Source organism: Saccostrea echinata, unplaced genomic scaffold (assembly GCF_033153115.1).
Source record: "Saccostrea echinata isolate AGI-Se365-2 ecotype Australia unplaced genomic scaffold, CSIRO_AGI_Sech_v1 ptg000006l, whole genome shotgun sequence".
Classification (NCBI taxonomy): Eukaryota; Metazoa; Mollusca; class Bivalvia; order Ostreida; family Ostreidae; genus Saccostrea; species Saccostrea echinata.
The window spans coordinates 1,604,653-1,625,413 of NW_026889755.1; positions in this window are offsets into that span (position 1 = coordinate 1,604,653).

Here is a 20,761-nt window from a genome sequence, read left to right on the forward strand (position 1 = left end):
TTTTGACTATATAATTGGTTGTTTCATCAGTTTGTTCCAATTTCACATAAACTGTAAAATTTGGTATTCCCATTTCGCCTTAGTAAGCTCTGAGGTGAATTAAGGCGAATGGGAACTTGTATAAACATCTAGGTAAGTCTAAATATTGTTTGTGAAGCAGTATTATTATGAATCTTAAATTAAGGTATTGGTAATTTTGTGAAACTCTTATGGAAGTAGAGTTAACAAAAAGATTATAATTTTTTTTTAATATTATTTATTATCTTTTATTTTTATCTATTTTTACATAATATGCTAACAGTGATAAACAATGATTTAAACATTTTACAATAAAAGGCAAGGAGCACATTGCTGAAGAGAACATTAATAGAAATCATTATTTTTATAGAATGTGTATAAAAAATATTATTTCATTCACAATATTCATAAATTAGTTCCCATTTAAAGTTGAATCTCCTTTTTTTTTTTATTTTGAAATGTACAATGATCGAAGAATCACAAATACTGTGTAATTAACTAATCATTATAAAAACACCTTATCAATTTTCAAGTTTAATTTTTACAATAGTTTTATTAAGAAATTCCCATTTCGCCTTAGTACTTTTTTACTTCTTCTTACCTGTATTTCACAGCTAAGGCGAAATGGGAACACACCGTTTCATCCCTCTATTAAGACATATTGTAAAACCACTTATTTTTGTTAGGTTTTTTTTCTTTTTATATTGTGGTATGAAGAGACCCACATTTTCATGTCCTCTAAAAAGTGTTAAATTTTGAAATGTATAACAACTCCGAACATCAAATCAAACCACGGAATCAAAACCTATTGAACCATTCTTCCTCTAAAACCTAAAAATTCGCCCCTCAAAAATATGTTATTTTTTTTAATATTGTGATGGTAACTTTTGAAATTAAAAATAAATATAAAGAATGACTTTATTTTTAATGAGTTCGATAATGATGACTGACTTTGACACATTTGATAACAATTTGTTCCCACTTCAGTATCACTCCGTAATTTATTAAATATTTTATTACTCACCGTATCCAAAGCATTTCGCTACTGAATAAAGGATAAATAATACAGAATATTTTTTTGAACCTATCTCCGTTACAATCCATACTATTGCCACACAATAGTGCATTACATACATTACAGTGCATTATATACAATGGAATTAAACTACTTTTACTGGTCATGAATAACAGCAAATTCTTGATGTTTAATTAAGCGGTAAAAAATGTGTATATTCCTATAAGACTCTTACTAACTATACTAAAAAAGAAACTTTTTGCTATGAACTTCACTTGAACTAAAGATAAATGACGCTGAATGAGAACAATAACTAGAGACTGAAGAAAAAAAACTTTTGTTCTGTTCCTGCCTTAGGGACCATATGAAAACAAAGTCTGGTAATGTTAAATTAAGGAAAAGGACTTTTCCTTTTTACATTTGAGCAAGATGGTCCAAGAGAGTTCGCTTTTTTCAGTTACAACCCTCGTATATACATGTATATATATGGCAGAACACCATGATATGACCTATTCTACAGATTTCAGTTAAAATTGTACAAATATGTACAGGTATAGACAGATTACACTGTAACATATACATGTATAATTTTGAGAAATTTTTGAATATTGTGATTATAGAATTTCATAAAATAAATTTTTAGTAATTAATATAATTTTATTTGTTATCCAGTGCCTAACAAAAATCATGATACATTTTAAAATTCTAAGTAACGTGCAGAACATACGAAGTTATATATAGGCTATCATATAAAAAAAATCTATTATAAAAAAAATCTTTATAGCTTTTTTATACCGTATAAAAACCTTAATATTTTCAAATGTTCAATATTTCCCGATAATCAAAATGGCTCACGTCTGGATCAAGCGCAAATTTTATTAACGAACATGACGATTGTACCCATAATGTAAAAGCATTTACAGTTGAACAGTATACTAATTGAAAAGCTGAAATATACAGTATATGATATTAAATACATTCCACTTACATGCATAATATTTTCAGCATTGTATAAAGAGACAACCTGTCATTTGTGACCTAATTTTTCTTTCTCCGTCGGACGGTCTCTTAATACAGGTTTAACTGTATATAGTGATTGGATAAGCGCTGTTAAGAAGTAAATGTTTACATGCTTTAAAAATACCGACAATAATCTTGGATACGTATACCTGTAATTGACAAATTCGACTTCACTGTACGTATACGTAGGTAAACGTAATTCAAGCTACGTAGCTAAATATCATGGTAAAAAAAGGTTCATTCTCTATAAGGCCGTTTTCCGGCCTACGACGACTTCAAAATTTCAAGTAATATTTTTTCCCTTAAAAACTTTTTCAATCATCAGACAAACAATCCAATTTATTCGTAAATGTTGTTTGGTTAGTGGTTCTGTAGTATCTGTTATGATATAGGGTCACAAAATGATGCACTATCGACCCGCATTAGCATTAGGGCAGTGGGAAAATGGAGACGGTGGGTGCGTTTGGCAACTCCTACACATGTCATAACCACCTCAAACCAACACTAAAACTTGCATGCAAACTTCTTGTTAATATAAAAAGTGACTACTAGCGTATCAGCTTGGTTTAAGGTGGTTATGACATCTAAATAAGAACTTTTCGCTTCATTTTAACGATACTTTTAGGGAAAGCTTACTTACTCGTAATAAAGATATCACCTTGTTTAGATTATTTCATGTTCTAAAATTTCAGTTAGAGTACAATTTGTAGTTGGTAAAAGAGAATGAATATAAGCCATGCTATTTTCAGTCGAAAGTATTGTTTTTCAACTGAAAAATCAAGAATCAAAGGACTGAAAAGACTGGATGTCATGAAAATACTGTTCTGAAATCTAGTTAGTACATATGATTACAAATCTATTGAAATGATTGCTAAAAATACAGAAACAATACTTTTTATAAGGTATATAGTAAGAATCTTTATTCTTGATTGTAGATTTAATTCTTCTTTGAGTATATCTGTTAGTACAAATTTACTTGAAATTATAAAAACCATCGATGCTGTAGTGGAAGATACACGTTTGTTTTATTGTGGTATATTAATTGATTATAGTAGGTAATTGTGATAGATAAAGAATTACAAACATGAAATAAATATTAAAGAATAGGATTTTTGCATCCTTTTTTCAGAGGGACACTCCTATTTTCCCCTGATGAGTGACACAAGACCGAACTATTTTGCTATTTGAAGTGATCCAATCTAGTATTGGGTTTTAAGGATGTAATACATATTTTGTAGCAATACTAGCTTAGGGAATAGAGGTTTCGTCTCAGAAACCCAAATACCAAAGTGGGACGGGGAACTAAAGAACGCATGTGATTGATTGTATGTTTTTTTACGCCATACAAGACATTTTATTTTTCATCCATGTAAACTGCATGGTTGCCCCCTTTTGTGAGGAGTAAAAAATGACTTATGCATGTTGCTTCTCTATGGCCAATATCTATCGTGACACAGAACCTCCGTTTTCAACAATATATATAAAACAAATCAACGACTTTTACGCTTGTTTTGCAAAGGGAGGGTTGGTATGCATGTTAAACGCATTAGTTTTGGTGGACCGCGAAGGAGAAATTTAGAAACCCTTTGGCCTCCAGAGCCAACCACTTGGCTTCCACGACCGATAGGACCCACGTGTACCCTTAATGTTACAGAAATTTGTCTGACCATATTCTAAAATCTTTGAGTAATCTAAGGAGCTGCTGAAAAGTTTGCGTTTTTTCTTAAGTGTCGATGCAGGAGGGAGGGGTAGAGACCTAGGCTTTGAAGTATATGCCATTTGTAAATTATTGCTTGAATAACGTTTTCTTTCAATTAAATTCATTGATAATTTACGCGAGTTATTAGATAAAAGTAAAGCAATTTTAGGATGTTCTTTCACTTTCTATATTATTATTTTCAATATTATAACTATTCTAGGTTTTATAAAATGACTGGTCATATGATATATAAAAAAACGACTTGTATTTACATGTATATTTTTACCCTGCACGTAAATGGATTCTTTTATTCATTTTTTTGATTGTTAATTTAGAATTAGTTGTTTTAATTATCAACTGAGTGTTTATTCAATCACAAAAAGATCTCTTAAAATGTATTCAGTATTTAATTCATATCCTTGACAATTCAATCGTGAAAGACTCTTCGATACCTCATCTCTTATATGGGCTAATTATGCTAAGAATTAGTGACACATCAATAAAAACAGTAGGAAATAACAATATACACTTAAATAAAATAGCTGACCAAAATAAATGATATTTTAACAGTTATTTGCGTCAAGTGGTGTGCATTTTGTAAAGATTTACATTCAATTTTTACACAATATGACTGCTACATTATTTATGTCCAGAAAAGTTAATTTACTCCTTCATTTAAACATTTTATATACATATTATTTTAGTATGATATGCTTTCTATATAAATAAACAATTTTTGACCAATAAAATGAAGTAACACGCCTTTAAACATGATTTAATTAGACCTACCCTCACTTTTTCTTTATTTGACCGCCATATTTTATCTCTATATCACATGACTAAATGTGAGCGATGTTGAAAAATAAACACCAAAATCATAAAATAGAGAGATTAAAATTACGTAAAATCACATTTTTAAATGATTTCATCATAGGCCGGAAAATGACCTTATATAGAGAATCATCCTTTCGAACCCGATTGCACAGAACTCAATTATAATTTACACTTGGAAAAGCAAATACTGTATGTTAAATTTTATTATACTCTAGTTCAGTTTTATTTATGTGATTGGAATATGAGATGATTAGACAAAAGATGCATAGATTAAAAAAAATATACATATATCATGGCAACATTCGATCCCGGTGCAATTTACGTCATTTCCGTTTCGCACATGACTAACTAACACACCCACAAACACAGAAAATTACGTTTACTTACTATATCCCCTCCAACTCCGTTGCGAGGGGATAATAAGGAAATAAATGTAAAAGACCGCGTTTAAAAAATATAAATTGACAACAGGAAATTGTTTTATAAGAAAAGGAAAATTTAAATGTATTAAAAAGTGTACTTAATATTGATTTTTTGAAAACTTTTTCATGTTAGCTTTATAATCAGACCATAGTTGAACCAAGTTTTTTTTCTGTTTATTTCCTTGTAAAGTATCTCATATATATATATCGTTTTTGTAATAGAAAAGCGAAAGCTTCTCATTGATTTTTGCATCGGTCGACCTCGATAATACAAGTCGAATTTAAAAGATGGCTAATTAATTTAAGATCAGAAAGCTGATTTGTAAAGAAATAATATTTTGAACATTAAGAACATATTGAAATAATTTTCTAATCTATAAGTCCCACAGAACCGAAAAAAAATGATTTTTTGTTTGTTCTTTTTTTTTTAATTTCTTTTAAGAATTTTGTAACTTAATTTGGAGTAATAAATATTAGTTTTCATACCATCGATATATACTCATTTTGTAAGGTTAAAGCACACCACTATAATAATGATTTAATCTATGCCGACTATATTTCTTTCGACGAAAGAAGCATTGAGAGATTAATTATTCAGGTTTTTAACTAGTTTAAACTTCCTCCTACATGTCGTGTAGAACATGGATTGAAGTGCCACTATGAATCCTTTGCTAATAATTGTTTTTACTGAATATTTAGTCAAGTTGCTTGGATATGGTATGTACAATTCTAGTTTGTCTTTACATTCATTTTTATGTATATTCATTTTTCAAACGTTGTATACATTGCAAAATGTCGGGAAAATATTTCATTTTGAGGGACAATTTTCGTGTGTTTCACAAATATATTGTTTATGATTTACAGTCCAAAATTATTTTTATGCTTTTAAAGAGGTTCACTACCTTTTTTTATTTATCAGGAAGGCATTTTAATTTCATCATTTTTAATAAATAAATAAAATAAAAAAAGTTAACAAACAAACCAAAAACAATGTAAAACATGAAACAATCCAAAGGAAAATAAAAGGACCCTAAATGCAAATTAAAAAGGAAAAATAAGAACACAAAAACGAAAATTGATGTTATAAATAAACAGCAAAGTATCTTATATGTAAGCCGCTAAGAAAAACAAGATGTGCTTGAGAAACACTGATGCCGCCGTATGACAGCTTATGGCAAAGCTGAAAGTTTCTCAAATGCAAGTCTTGTGTCAATGGATATATCTGGTAAATATGAAAGCCCAAACAGCACCCATTCAAAAAGTTATGGTCAAGATCAATGTTTTCAAAAAGTGGGTCAAACTTCAAGGTCAAAATTCATTATAGGCAGGGGAAGACCTTGTCATACACATGCTAAATATAAAAGCCCTAGCACAAACTGTTCAAAAGTTTTGGCCAAGGTTAATGTTTTTCAAAATAGGTCAATCTCTAACGTCAAGGTCAAAATTGTGGTATACAAAGGAAGACATTGTAACAAGGAATGTACCTGTGAAATTTGAAAGCCCTAGTTATAACTGTTCAAAAGTTATGGCCAAGGTTATATGTTGGTACCAAAAGGAAGGTCTTGTCACAAGGAATGCGCATGTAAAGTATGCTCCTACCAAAAAAAAAAAATATGTGCGAGTTTAAAGTTTTTGCGGAAAAACAGACAGACGGATTGACAGGGCAAAAACTATAAACCCCCGAATCTTCGATTACGTGGGCATAAAAAGAAGCCCAAGGGACATATTGCTCACCTGTATTGGGAACATTTACTTTAGGGAGAACCAAAGGACTAAATTGATGTCTCACAGTCTGTTAAGCAAAGGGTTCTCAAGATATTGAGCGTGTTCAGTATCTTCCTATATCTAGTTTGACACTTGAACTTTAACCTTACGACCTGAAAATCAGTACAGTCCATTTACTTTCGAATGAAAACTGCTTCAAGTTTGATGTCTGTCAACCTAAGGGTTCACAAGATATTGAGCTGGCATTATTTAACTTAATCTGAGAAGAATGATTTCTGACCTTTGACGCTGTTACCTTAAAATCAATTAAGGTCCTTCTTTCCTTAAGGAAAAATGAAGATTGATGAATGTTAAGCAATAGGTTTTCAAAATATTGAACAGGCAATGTTTTCCTATGTCCAGTTTCACCTTGTGACCTCAAAAGCAATCAACTTTTGAAACCAGTATTTTAAATTTATTACTGTCAATTAAAGGGTTCTGAAGATATTGAATAATATTAATCCTATATCTATATACGTACAGTTTTTCCAACACGCATTTACCCTGTGACTTCAATGTCAAAAGGGGTCATCTTCTGTTAGGGGGAAATAGGTTGATGTCAATCAAGGAAATGCATGTGGTTAAAAATATATTGAGTGGACAATGTTGCCATTGTGTCTCGAAAGTCAATTATGGGTTATTTATTCTGAAAGGAAATTTGATGTCAGTTAGTCAAGAAAGATTCGTTGTCAAGCCGACATGAAGAACAATGCGTTTTTCTTCTCAAACGCCATACCTGGTACTATTTTAATACTCTTGTTTATATAAATAGTCTAATGAACAAAACCAACATTGACAGATTTCTTGTTTCAGAAATACACAATAGGGTTTTCAGGATATGGATTTCACCACTTTTTCGAACGATAGACTCACTGACAGATGCAACCAGTATTTCTTTTTTTCAAAATTGAGAATAAACTGAATTCATACAGCTTCGGAATTCTTACAAATTATACATCTTATTATTCCTACATAGTTTTTGAGAATAATTTTTTCTATATATCTCCCTTTAAAATAATAATCCCCATCAAGGTTCCATCCAAGGTCTTTTGGCATGGACTCAAACAATCTGCACTATCTGTGAATGCTTGCATATAAATATTAAATAACCATAGCACAATGATTCTTAATTTTTTTTATTCCTTTGTATTCCCATCTAATGAAACAATTATCCCCCATTGTCACTCCAAGGGCAATGACTTAAACAATTTATAATCAGGAGGATTGCACATTAGTTAATTGTTTCTGGTGTAGTGGGTGTTGAAAAGAATATTTATTTTTAATGAACGAATCCTAATTTTGCAATTTTGTGATAAACGAAGGATGTAAGTCTCAAATTTTTTTTACTAGCCTTATTCCAAATGTTTGAAAAGATTTAACTACATATAAAATACCACTCTGCCAAAACACACTCAATAAAGTATTTTTTTTTTCAATTTCCTGTTTTCTTACATTCTAATTTGAATCGATTTTAAGATTTAAAACGTATTCTTTCGTCTTTTGGTAGTCTTGATAACACACATGATTTTAAAATACTCGGCTTATAACAAGGCTATGGTTAATACCTGCAATTTTTTTATCAAAAGATTAAAGTAATGATGTAACAACTTGAGATAAATTAATTTTACTCAGCTCAATTTCTAAAACACCCCCCCCCCCCCAAAAAAAAAATGAAAGAAAGAAAAAAGCAAAAGAATGAGCCATAAATAAAAGTGTGAGCAAATCTAAATTTGTTGTCAAGTAGGTGTAGTATACAGAAGAAGTTCACATAGATCATGAACTGTAAAATTTAAATTTTACAAATAAACATTATCTGTAACAAGAGGCCCAAGAGCCTTAGCGGTCACCCGAGTATAATACAACACTACAGAATCCAAACAAATAAAATTAAAACACTGTCAGATGAAACTATTTTGCCCAAGACTTTCAAAAATCTGGTAAAAATACCTTGATCTTCTTGGGATCGTACTTGGTTTTCCCAAGTCTTACAGGAATGATAAAAAATGCAAAATATACAAATACAATGGCAATGGACACTTTCCTAGTGTGTAACCCAGTAAGATATTCAATATATACAGATATGTGTTTGTCACTTGCCTAATGCTACAATTAAGTACACAAAGAGAGACTTGGCTATACAACGTGGCTATTTGCCAGTATTCACTAACTACAACATTTTTCCTAGTCACCCTATCTCTCTGATTACCTATTCACTTCGATAAAGTACTTAATACAACTTTATGCAGACTCTTGTCAACTAAACTCTGATCTCCATGAATTAATCTGACGATAACTCATCATAAGTCACACAGGAGACAACAGTATAAACATAGTAAATACAACTGGCCCTTTGCTACATAAATAAACTTTATATCAATCTTTTATACTGCTTTCCAAGCAAAAATCCAACTTTAAGCTCGCTTTGCTTGTTTAAAACATACTTTAATTTAAATTTGGTTTCTATAGAAACATAACATTCTTTTTTGTATTTTTATTCAATCAAATAACCTGCTAATTAAATTAATTACGAGGATTTGTTGATTTAACACAATTAAGCAAAGGGGAGTAACTCTTATTTGCTTCACTTATTACAATTTGGCACTCTGTTTGACTCCTACATACACAGATGTAGAGAAAAGACACATTTACTTATATTTATATTTAAAAATTTACATTTATGTAATTGCATGTAGTCTGTTTGCTTAATACTCAGGGGCAGAGGAGACGATTTTCAAAGAATTAATGCATTTTCACTATATAATCATTAGAGTTTGACTGCTTGATGTCCAGGAGTAAAGAAGATTTTTAAAGATTGCATTAGTTTTGAAGGTTTTATCTCCACCCCTCAGGCCCCAGGGGGACAGGGGCCATGAATGTTACAATTTTCGTTTCCCTTTACCCATATATAGGTGTTACATGTATATGCCAAAACTGGTTGAAATTGGTTCAGTGGTTCCAGAGAAGAAGCTGAAAATGTTTAAAAGTTTACGACCGACGTACGACCAACGACGACGGACGAAAACAGATAGCAACAGGTCACCTGAGTGATTCGGGTGACCTAAAAATGAAAAAAAAAATATGATACTTGTAAATTATTCCATATAATGGATCAACTTTATATTGAAGACGACCTGTCGTATGGTAAAGGATCGAAACAGAGTCCTTTAGCTTTGTGTTATCCTGAATCGAGATGTGCGGCAACAAATGCGGTAGACCGAGACAACAGTACTTGTACGAAGACTGAATATATCGGTCCTTCATCACCAGTGAAGAAAACCTGGTGGTATGTGGATCTAGGAGACGTTTACAGTGTGTATAGCATCAGGATATTGTTTGAGTCGTATGGAAAAGAATATGGTATATTTGAGTCCTCAATTTACCGTGTGATTTGCAAACTTTATATAAGAATTACTAGGAACAATACTTTATTAAATTCTAAAAACAAACAGCAGCAATCCAAAATTTTACGCAATTTTATAGTACGCGATCTATACTCTCTCAAATTGATTTTCTTTTTGTTGTACATTCTAGACTAATGCTATTCTGAACACAAAGTGAATTATCTACATTTAATATTTTGGTGAATTTCTTAATTTATATTTATAAATTAGCTAATTAAAATGCAATATTTTCATTTATAAATTAATTTAAGAAAAACATATTCAGTGAAGGTGATTGAGCAAGTGATTTGGTTGTGAAGGACTCCAGTTTCAATTTGTGGTATATTTTCATTTCTCTTCAACAATAAAACTTGCACTACATTAGCATTAAATATAAATACTTAAGAGTTATTTGCTAATCTTCTACGTTTTTAAGGGAAGGGTTAGTTTAAAAAAAAAAGTAAAACTTTTTACGAATTTTTACCATAAGTATTATATAATGTACAGAATGGATAAATTGATTGTATGTAGTTTTACGTCCCATTTGAGAATTTTTCACTCATTTAGAGATGTCACCTTAGATTAGTGAAGGGCTTCAAATTTAGACATTTACTCTGCACTAAGAGCCATTGGGCACTGAGGGATCTTTATCGTGCCAACGCCTGCCGTCAAACGGGGCCTCGGTTTTTAAGGTCTCATCCGAAGGACCCGCAACCTTTACTTCAAAGTGTCGTGTGCTTGGCGAAGGAACAGTTTCTACCTATTTTGTATCGACTTAGGTCAGTTCCGGCCGAGATTCGAACTCACGACCTTCCGATCACGGAGCGCACAAGAATGGAAATTCAGAACGTAATTCCATATCTATTCAAAGTTTGCACTGCAGGTTGCACAACAGTATTAAATTGTACTATACATTCTTACCTAAAATGCGCAAGTTTGAGTAGGTGGTCTTAATTTAAAACAAATTTTTGAGAGTTTTCCTTCTCAGATCTTGTAAATTAATTCTTTATAAAGATTTTAGTACCAAAAATACATAGCCATCCAGCAAGGCACGTAAGTTTTTTTTTAGGTCGAAGTCGAGCAGGCGCTTGATCAATTTCAGGACCTAAACACTCTTCACTCAAATACAGTATATAGAAAAATCAACACGTCTTCAATTATAATAAATCTGGGCAATACAGGAAATTCACATGTAGTTTTTCATCTCATAAAAAAATTCAGCTCCAGTATCGTGCCAAAATGCCGAATCGGGAGGGGAAATTCAGGAATTATTTTGCGTCAACCATGTTTTGACGTGAACCTCAACTGAAATACTGTTATGACACCTATAGTAGATCGAATTTTCAAATTGTCTACTTAAGTGAATAAAAGTATTAAAGTTTTCACTATAGTAAAGCAAAGTAACTAAGTTTTCACTATAGTTAATCAAACTATCAAAGTTTTTACTATAGAAAATCAAAGTTTCAAAGATTTCACTGTAGTAAATCAAAGGGAGAGCTTTGATACTATAGTTACATGTAACTACAATTTTCTATTGTAAACTATAGTTTACTGTAGTATTTTTTGTTAGGAATATGATTAGATAAAACAGGATATCAAAATTTTACGCTGGAATATTTTGGTATTTTTTCAAGAATAACAGGGTCATGCACATGTTGAATTCCTCTGCAGAACAGCCCATGATGAGTTTAATTTAATTTGGTTATATGTCTAGCTCAAGGCTACAGTTATGTTACAGTATAGCCAGGTATTTAAGATTAAATATTTTATTTTTTACATCTGATAAATAAAAAGATCAAAGGACTAAGATGAGTGTTTTGGCACTAGGGAATCTTGACAAAAAGAATTGTTTTCCCTTATAATCTTTATATTATATAGAATTAAAAATTTCTCATGATATTTGGGTTAACGAAATTTTCCTAAGATGAGTTAAATAAATTAAATAAGTGTGGGAAAGATTGTTTGGATAATTTTAATATCAACATCCCTTTTTATTTTACAACATCGTAAAATTTTGAAGGTTATTAATTACTGCTTCCTTCTTTGATGCTGGTATATGCATCCATTACAGGTACTATTCATTTTCCTCGCCTTTTATTACTCGTCAATCATATTGTTTGTCACCTGTAAATAAAGTGGCCTCTGTTTCACAGAAACCAAACTTTCAAAGCTTCAGGAACTGAACTAAGCTGCGCTTAATAACAATTTTATTTCTGCTTTGTAGAAAACAGACAAAAAGGCCGATTTGCAGGGTTTGCCCTTTATCTGTCTAACACTAACAACAAAGATGATGGTCATCTGTGTTACAAAGACGGGCCAGAGTTACCCCCCTTAGACTTGACAACAAGCTGCATAGGACACGCCTCTCATGTTATATTCCATAACGAAAGATTAATCGGAGTTCAATATCCCAAAGGATACGGACAATCAATTACAACGGAATTATGTGAAGTAGCAGTTAAAGGTTGGTTTATTGATACATTGTAGGTACGTCCAACATTTTTTAGTATGACCTCTTCTGGTTGAAAACAGGAAAATGATTTATGGAATATTATGATGCCCATCTGTCTGTCATATAAATAAACTTTTCATGAGGACGCTATAGCATGTAAGTAAAATAGAGCAAGACACATTTGTTTCATCGCTTTTCGATTTCATTACTCAAACTGTATATTTCATTATTACGAGTGACTTTAGGTACGAATGAATGTATAACCCGTAGAGTGCGTGCGCAAGCAGAGTGAAAGTTTATCGTCTGTACTTGGGAGAGTCTGTGATACAGCAGCGTGCATGCAGGACTGATAGAGTTGTTAACCATTTGCCATCTGTGAATAGGGAGATGTTTTCAATAAAAGCAGGTCGTTTAAGTCTTTTTATACATTAATATCATATTTTGTAAAAATACTTCCTCATGAAAATTCTCAACAAAATTATCAGGGAACATTGTCAAAATCCAACCAATGACTCACTGAAGATGTGACTTCTCGTTACCCAAGGTATTCTTCCATGACACGTTATACCTCGATTGTTTTTTTAGTGATCCGTGCTTGTATTACACATAGTTTTTAACTTTTTATTATAATTATCATGAGCACATTTGCATTTTGTGTTATAATTAAGAAAAAAAATGTTTTGGGTTTTCGTATTGAAACATCTTTCAGGTTGCACAAGGGGGGTGTATGGTAATTTGTGCAACAAGCATTGTTCTGAACATTGTCAAGAGAAAAGATGTGATATCATAGATGGAGTATGCCTGGCATGTATGTCTGGGTGGACCGGAAAGTTCTGTCAAACACGTATGATCTCTTTACACTATTGCAGTACTTGACTATATTTTTGTCGGTTTACTCTACAATTCTAAAAAGTATTTTCTTACATGTATAAATAGCATGTGCTACTGGATCATATGGTCAAGACTGCAAACTTCGGTGTTCAGGTCATTGTCGGGATGGTCAAGCCTGTAATCCTGTGACTGGAATCTGTGATAAAGGTTGTGCTCCCGGATGGACACGACCTATGTGTAGTGAATGTAAGTTATTTTTCTAGGTTAATACATATGGTAAGAATTAGCTTATAAGTAAACTATATACCGTATAAATAGATATTTTAGCGAGACGCAAATTTAGTGATTTATCCCCCAAAATTGGTATATAGTTTTAGCGAGAAGTAATTTTAGTAATTCTATAATGTCAAAAGAGATAGCTATAGCAAACAATGTGGAATACATTTTTAGCGATATTTGATTATAGCGATCTCAGAACCCTCGCTAATAATGCCAAAATCATCACTAAAAATTCTACTTATACGGTACAAACTTTTACAGCAGATTGCCGTTACTCAAAAACATGCGTTTTATTGTTGTTATTAAATATAACACCCTGATCTCCTTGAGTTACTAGAAGGTTAGCAGTTTATCAATGTACCTGTATATGTATAATCAACACCCTCTCGTTTGTCCTGTATTTGCTCTCTATAATCTTTAGTCATATTTCGCTTAATGGAGGGTATTCAGGTTTCTCTTACTATTCAAGCAAATTTCACTCTCCATTAATTAACCAAACGTTGCCCAAACTTGCATGGATCATGCGTTGCGGGATGTGTAATGCTTGACTAGCTTTTGATCCAGCATTTAGCCTAAATTTTCCGGATGAGTGAACAGGGTATAGTTTTTGAAGCAGGTTCATTGTCAAGTTACTGGAATCGCTACCTTGATGAAACTTGCTTGAATAATGCCTTTAGAAGAAATGCTTACTTTCATTTTCTGGAAGAGTGAACAGGATTTTTTATTTAGTGCAGGTTAATCGGGATTCACAAATAAGTATAATCTATATGGCGGTCCAACCTGTGCTAATGATGCACCTTTGTGCGCATTTTTAACTTTTGCTTGGTATGAGATCTTGTCTAACTTATATTTTTATATAACACTGATCAATGTGAACATCTTATTCGCTGAAACCCTATGTGTAAAGTAGGGAGGTTACTTTTTTTTTTTTTTAGAAATATTCATTAAGTATGTCACACATGATTTTGTAACTTCTACTTACAGCTTGCAGTTATGGACGTTATGGCCTAAACTGTGCTTCCATCTGCAGTGGTCATTGTTTAAATGGAAATGCTTGTAACAAGGAAACAGGGTATTGCGACTCAGGGTGTACTCCTGGATATATTGGCGACTTTTGCAACAAAAGTATGCTTTTATTATCAAATGATATCATCGGAATGGCTAATTATGGAAGTAAATTGACTTCCTTTTGATTAGTGTGTACCAGTGGCTGGTTTGGTGAAGGATGCAGACAGCGCTGTAGTGGACACTGCACCAATGATGAATATTGCAATCATGTAGATGGGTTCTGCCCTAATGGTTGTAAAAATGGTTACTTTGAGGAACTCTGCAACAAATGTAATGCATAGTTGTTTTTTTTTTGTTTTTTTTTTTTTAATCGCAGTTATGTTTTATGTCATCAGTTTCATCATTGTTCCCCTTAAATTGCTATACATCAAGAGCATTATTGTTGATAAATGATATTTTGATTTGTAGCTTGTACACCTGGTTACTTTGGTAAAAATTGCTCTAACATTTGCTCTCAAAACTGCAATGAAATATGCCAAAATACGGACGGTTCCTGTTTGTGCAAAGCTGGTTGGATGGGTTCTCCCATGTGCAGTACAGGTGAAAAAAAGAAACCTTTTAAAATTTTCCTGGCATTCTAAATGAAGTTTATTTTCAGCTATACGCTTGAATGTATCATTATATTTAAATTATTAGCAAAGTTATAACATTCGAGAAAATAGGGAGCTTTGTGTATGTCAATGTTAATATTGAAATATTGAAACATCACAAAGATCCTTTCATTTTAACTTTTCACAAAACCTGAGATATTAAATGAGCAGAAACAGGTATGTGAGCATTGTCTTCTTCATTGCAGAATATTCCCTTTGATTTGAGATAAATAACGTTACTTTTTCAGGGTGTTCCCAGGAAAGGTACGGTGCCGATTGTATATATTTCTGCAGTACAACATGTGCTAATGATACTTGTGATAGATTCAATGGGAGTTGTACGAAAGGATGCAAAAAACAATATACGGGGGAAATGTGTAATCAAAGTAAGTAAAAATACATATCTTTTGTAAGAAAAATTATGCTTTCAAGTAAAGAAATTCTTTTTTTAACTTCAATACCTGAAGATTTATAAATTATAAAATTATTGAGGCAGTTTTCATTTATCATCTATTTTGAGATATTAATTTTTTTAAGGAGATGGTACCTCTAATCTTCAATCTGAAAGTATGTCTGCGAAGCCACTTATCATCGGCTTGGTTTTTGGTGCATGTGCATTCATTACATTTCCTATTGTATTAGCTGTCTTATTTACACGGTACATGTACTAAAATTTTCATTGGTGTTCTTTAATACTTTTGAAATGTCGATGGTTTTCTCGATTTCAAAAGAGAACAGTTCCTGTGGTTTTAAATTTGGATCGATGTTTTTTTTTTTTCATCGCAGCAACAACTTAATATGAGTTTAGGTACAATAACTGCATTTTTTGTCTAATATTAATGCTTTTAGGAAAGGGATTTCACGAACCCGAATAGAAAGAAGACACTCACAAATATATGTCATCAGCATTGAGGCTTCTACAGCACAGAAACGTGACTCACATGTCTACCAAGTTCTAGATGTCGATAAAAACAATGGAAACTACGTTACTTTTGATTCACCAAAAGATGAAGCACATACGTACCAAGAATTACATATCTCCAAGGATATGGAAAATTATGTTAACATGGAACTTGAAACAATTAAAAAGTGAAGACAAGTTAACAATGTTTATTGTGCCTGTAAAAAAATCTAAGCTTACATTGTACGGGAGTATAGAGGAAAAAAACATTTGTCACATAGAAAAATAAAAACATAGAAGAATTTTAATGCAACCTGGACTTACCACCAAGCCTAAAACGTCAGGTCATACAGCGACCTTTGGGTACATTGAATAAACCTCATGGAAATACTGATGTAAAGTTCTTGTTATGAATTGATTGAAATGGATACTGATTTGCTGTTGTGTAATTTAGTCAGCCTTGATGCTTTTACTAGCAACACATGAATCATCCATTTTTTTTTTCTAGAACACATCAGCAAATGCATTGCAATATAGAAGGTTATAACAAAAAAATAAAATGTTTCTATTTTCTTTTGATTATTCAAATCTTAACCAAATTCAAGTTAGAGGGAGAGAGAGACTTTCTTTAAAACAATTTATCATTACTCAGACTTTTTAGCACCTTTTCAGCTCAAAAACAAGGACCACAGTAATTATCAGTAAATCTCAGCATCGGCAACATAGCAACAGTTTTTATCAGCCTCAACAGTAAAGACGACAGTAATTATCAGTATTATCAGAAACAACTAAAATTATCAGCAACAACAGTTATAATAAAAGTAAATATCAGTTTTTATCAACAAGAACAACACAGTAACAGTACTTATCAAACATTATCAGTAAAATGTGGGATTCTCAGTACTTCTTTCGTCTAGTAGTTCCGGAAATCGCACGCTTCTTAGGTCTAAATTTCCAGTAGTAACAACATAAGCCAAATATAAAACAATCGACAAACACTCATAATTGCCATACCGTTAATGGATACTACTTATGACAACAATTTTAAAGACAATGAAAGAAAACTGATGCTATACATACCTATACTAGTAAAGTTACAATAAAAAAAATATACTCACGCTCACTCCGAAAAGGTCGGAGCAATAGGAACATGACGTCATGATTTAATCGATGAAGTAACATTGATATAAATGGGGAAAAAAACATTCTTAGAACTGGAATACAACCATAAAAACCATAAAAATTCAGATTTGACAACCCATAACCTTGCTCTATCAAGATCCACAAAAAACTCAAAATGTGTAAAAATTGCCATAAGCACCCTCATGGGCCCAATAATATCTATTGCATGCCCTCCTTTGCCAAATGCTTGTTACACAATATGATCAATTTTCAAAGAACGTGTTAAACAGGTATGACGTCAGCAGTCGGGGATTTTAATCCAAGTGACAGATACAGCATAACAAAATAAAAACAATTTATTTTTGTTAATATTTTCAAGTTTCTATTCATTTTCAGTAGTTAAATACCAATATTAAGAAAACGTGTGTTCTAAAATTGAGGTCATCTCGCCTACTATGACGTCATATTGTATCACTGATTTAGTCAAGTAAGAATATCTGAGTGTTTCCTAAACGAACCTTCGAAACAGTTCCTGATAATTTCAGAAAGAAAATGATTTAGAAAGGGCACATTGAAGGCATGTCTGTAAAAAATGTTGATCAAATTTAGAAACATGGTCGATAACTTGCCTTAACTTACCCAGTTCTTTATCGCAAAATCTCATGTCATTAGCTCATTATCGGTATCATTAGTTAACGTACTTAAAGACATATGAATATATAAGTTTTGATCATATGTTAATGTGAATATGAATTAGCTGCGACCAGATACAGCGTGACAGCGTGTTGTTGACATATGATCAAATTATTTTAAAATTCTATGTCGAATTAAAGTTGGTACTTAGAACTAGACAGCCCCCATTCCCTCATTTTTTTTTTCTGTTTGAAAATTGCAAAGATAATTCTTGTCATGCACTTCTCATACAACTTCTAAATTACTTTTTGGATGCAACCCATATTACTCCTATTGGGCTAAAAAATTATACGACAGGGTGTCCGAAAAGAAAGGTGACACTTTAACATTTTGATAACTTCGCTAAATCCCGTGGAATTTCTATCAAACTGATATCATATTTGAAAGGCCTCAAACGAAAGTTTTTACTAGTTGAAAAAATAATGCGCCAAAACTTATGATGTTCCGACTTACGTCAGAACAGCGTATTTTTATCGTCATTTTATGAAACGAAATGTGAAACAGACGTTAAGCAAAAGTTTAGATCCTATTTTAAGAATTTTAATGTAAGCAGGAAACAAATCTACAAGATTATATCTAAATTCGAGCGACAAGGATCAGTAGCAGATGCTCCAAAAGTAGGTCGGCCGAGGTCAAGGCGGAGCTATGAAAATGTGAGTACGCTTCGAGAAATGCTGTCTAACAGTTCAAAGAAATAAGTTAGACGTTCCTCCTCAGAGACTGGAATCCCTGAAACTTGTGTTTCTGACATATTTAGGAAGGATCTCAAACTTTTTCCATACAAAATTGAGATAATGCAGAGTTTGAGTGTCTCGGATCAGGTTCAAAAATTTGATTTTTGTCGTTAGGCAGCTGACGTTGCCGACAATTACGCAGATGCATTTCAAAATGTTTTTAGACGAAACACATTTCCTCCTGTCTGGCCATACATGTAAACAAAACATGAGATTCTTGGGAAATGAACAGCCTCATTGTTACACGGAGAGGCCACTGCACAGTGAAAAATCAATTAACTATCTGATGGGCTATTATCATCACTTGAAGTGACTGGCCCATATGTGTTTACAGATACTGTTAATTCACCACGATACCTGTCACTTTTGAAAAACAAATTTGTTCCTGCACTTTGAAAGCAAACAGCAAATATGCCAAATGTCTGGTTCATGCAAGGTGGTGCAATAGCACATACAATCTTATATTGTATTAGATTATCTCAATGAAATCTTTGGTGACAAGGTGATTTCCTGATGATACCCTGAAGTGCAGGATTGTGGAGAATCTTGGCCTGCGCACAGTCCTGATTTGAACCCGTGCAATTACTTTCTCTGGGGGTACCTCAAGTCTTCTGTTTACAGAGCAAAACCGATGGACACAAATATCCTTTTGTCAAACATCAAACGGGAAGTTAAGATCAGTGAAGAAATGTGTAAAAATGTTATTAACAATTTTAAAGTGCAAGTTAGGGAAGGGAAGCTGATGGAAGGACATCATTTCCAGAATGTCATTAAAAAGTACTCTGTGCTTAAAATGGTGTAAAAATAACATTATTTTACATATAAACTGAATCTTGCTACCAGAACAAACTTACATCTTTGTTTTATATGTATACATATTTTGATATAAATTCTTCAACAATAAATCAGCATTCCAAAAGTATAAAATGTCCGATGTTTTTTGTCAGTCCTCCCGATCGTGTTATTTTGTATATGTTTAATAAGGAACATGTTGTTCTATGCATTAACTTCCGTAAAGCAAAAGCGTATAAGTGCCACTTCGAAACTTTTTTTTATTTTATTATTTTTCATTTTACACACTTTAATCTGAAAAACCTTCACAGTAAAATACCGTATAAATAGAAATTTTTAGCGAGATGCAGATTTTGCGACCTATTCCAAAAATTGGAATATAGTTTTATCGAGAAGTAATTTTAGCAATTTTATAATGTCAAGAGAGATAGCTATAACAATGGAATAAATTGTTAGCAATATTTAATTATAGCTATCTCAGAACCCTCACTTATAATGCCAAAATTGAATCCTCGCTAAAAATTCTACTTCGCACTCGTGAAAATATAAAAAAAAAATCCTGTCCCACTCGTGAAATAAATTCCATATTCATCTACAAAACATTAAATTTTCTGTTAATTACATTTTCTTTGATTTTCCCTTTGCCTCTGTCTTTTCTTAACAGTGTCATAGGCTTGACGCCATAGATGAGCGGTTGAGAAGTCATAGCTTAGCAGTTGTGTGATTGAAAACATTACATAGCATGGATTTTAGCAACATATTTGGGAAGACATTTGCAGGTTTAGCTCTATCAAGATGCTTAGTTACTATATCTTATGACAGGCCAGAAATTATTTTTTACTTACTTTGATATCCTTTTACACTGTGAGAGAATATCACTTTTATTCAATGAATAAATCACAGTATTTCACTGTTGAAAATGTAATAAAATAAAATATTTAATTATAAATTATTTATTAATTATTATTTATTAATTTTCATTAAAGAGAGCAATATATATTTTTAAAATGCACATAATATTTACCAATGTACTTGTTGATTTAAACTTTGATACACATGTTTCATTAATAGGCATATTCATTTGATGTAGAGACTCAACTATTGAAAGTATTGATTGAAATATTACACTCAATATTCGACTAATGAT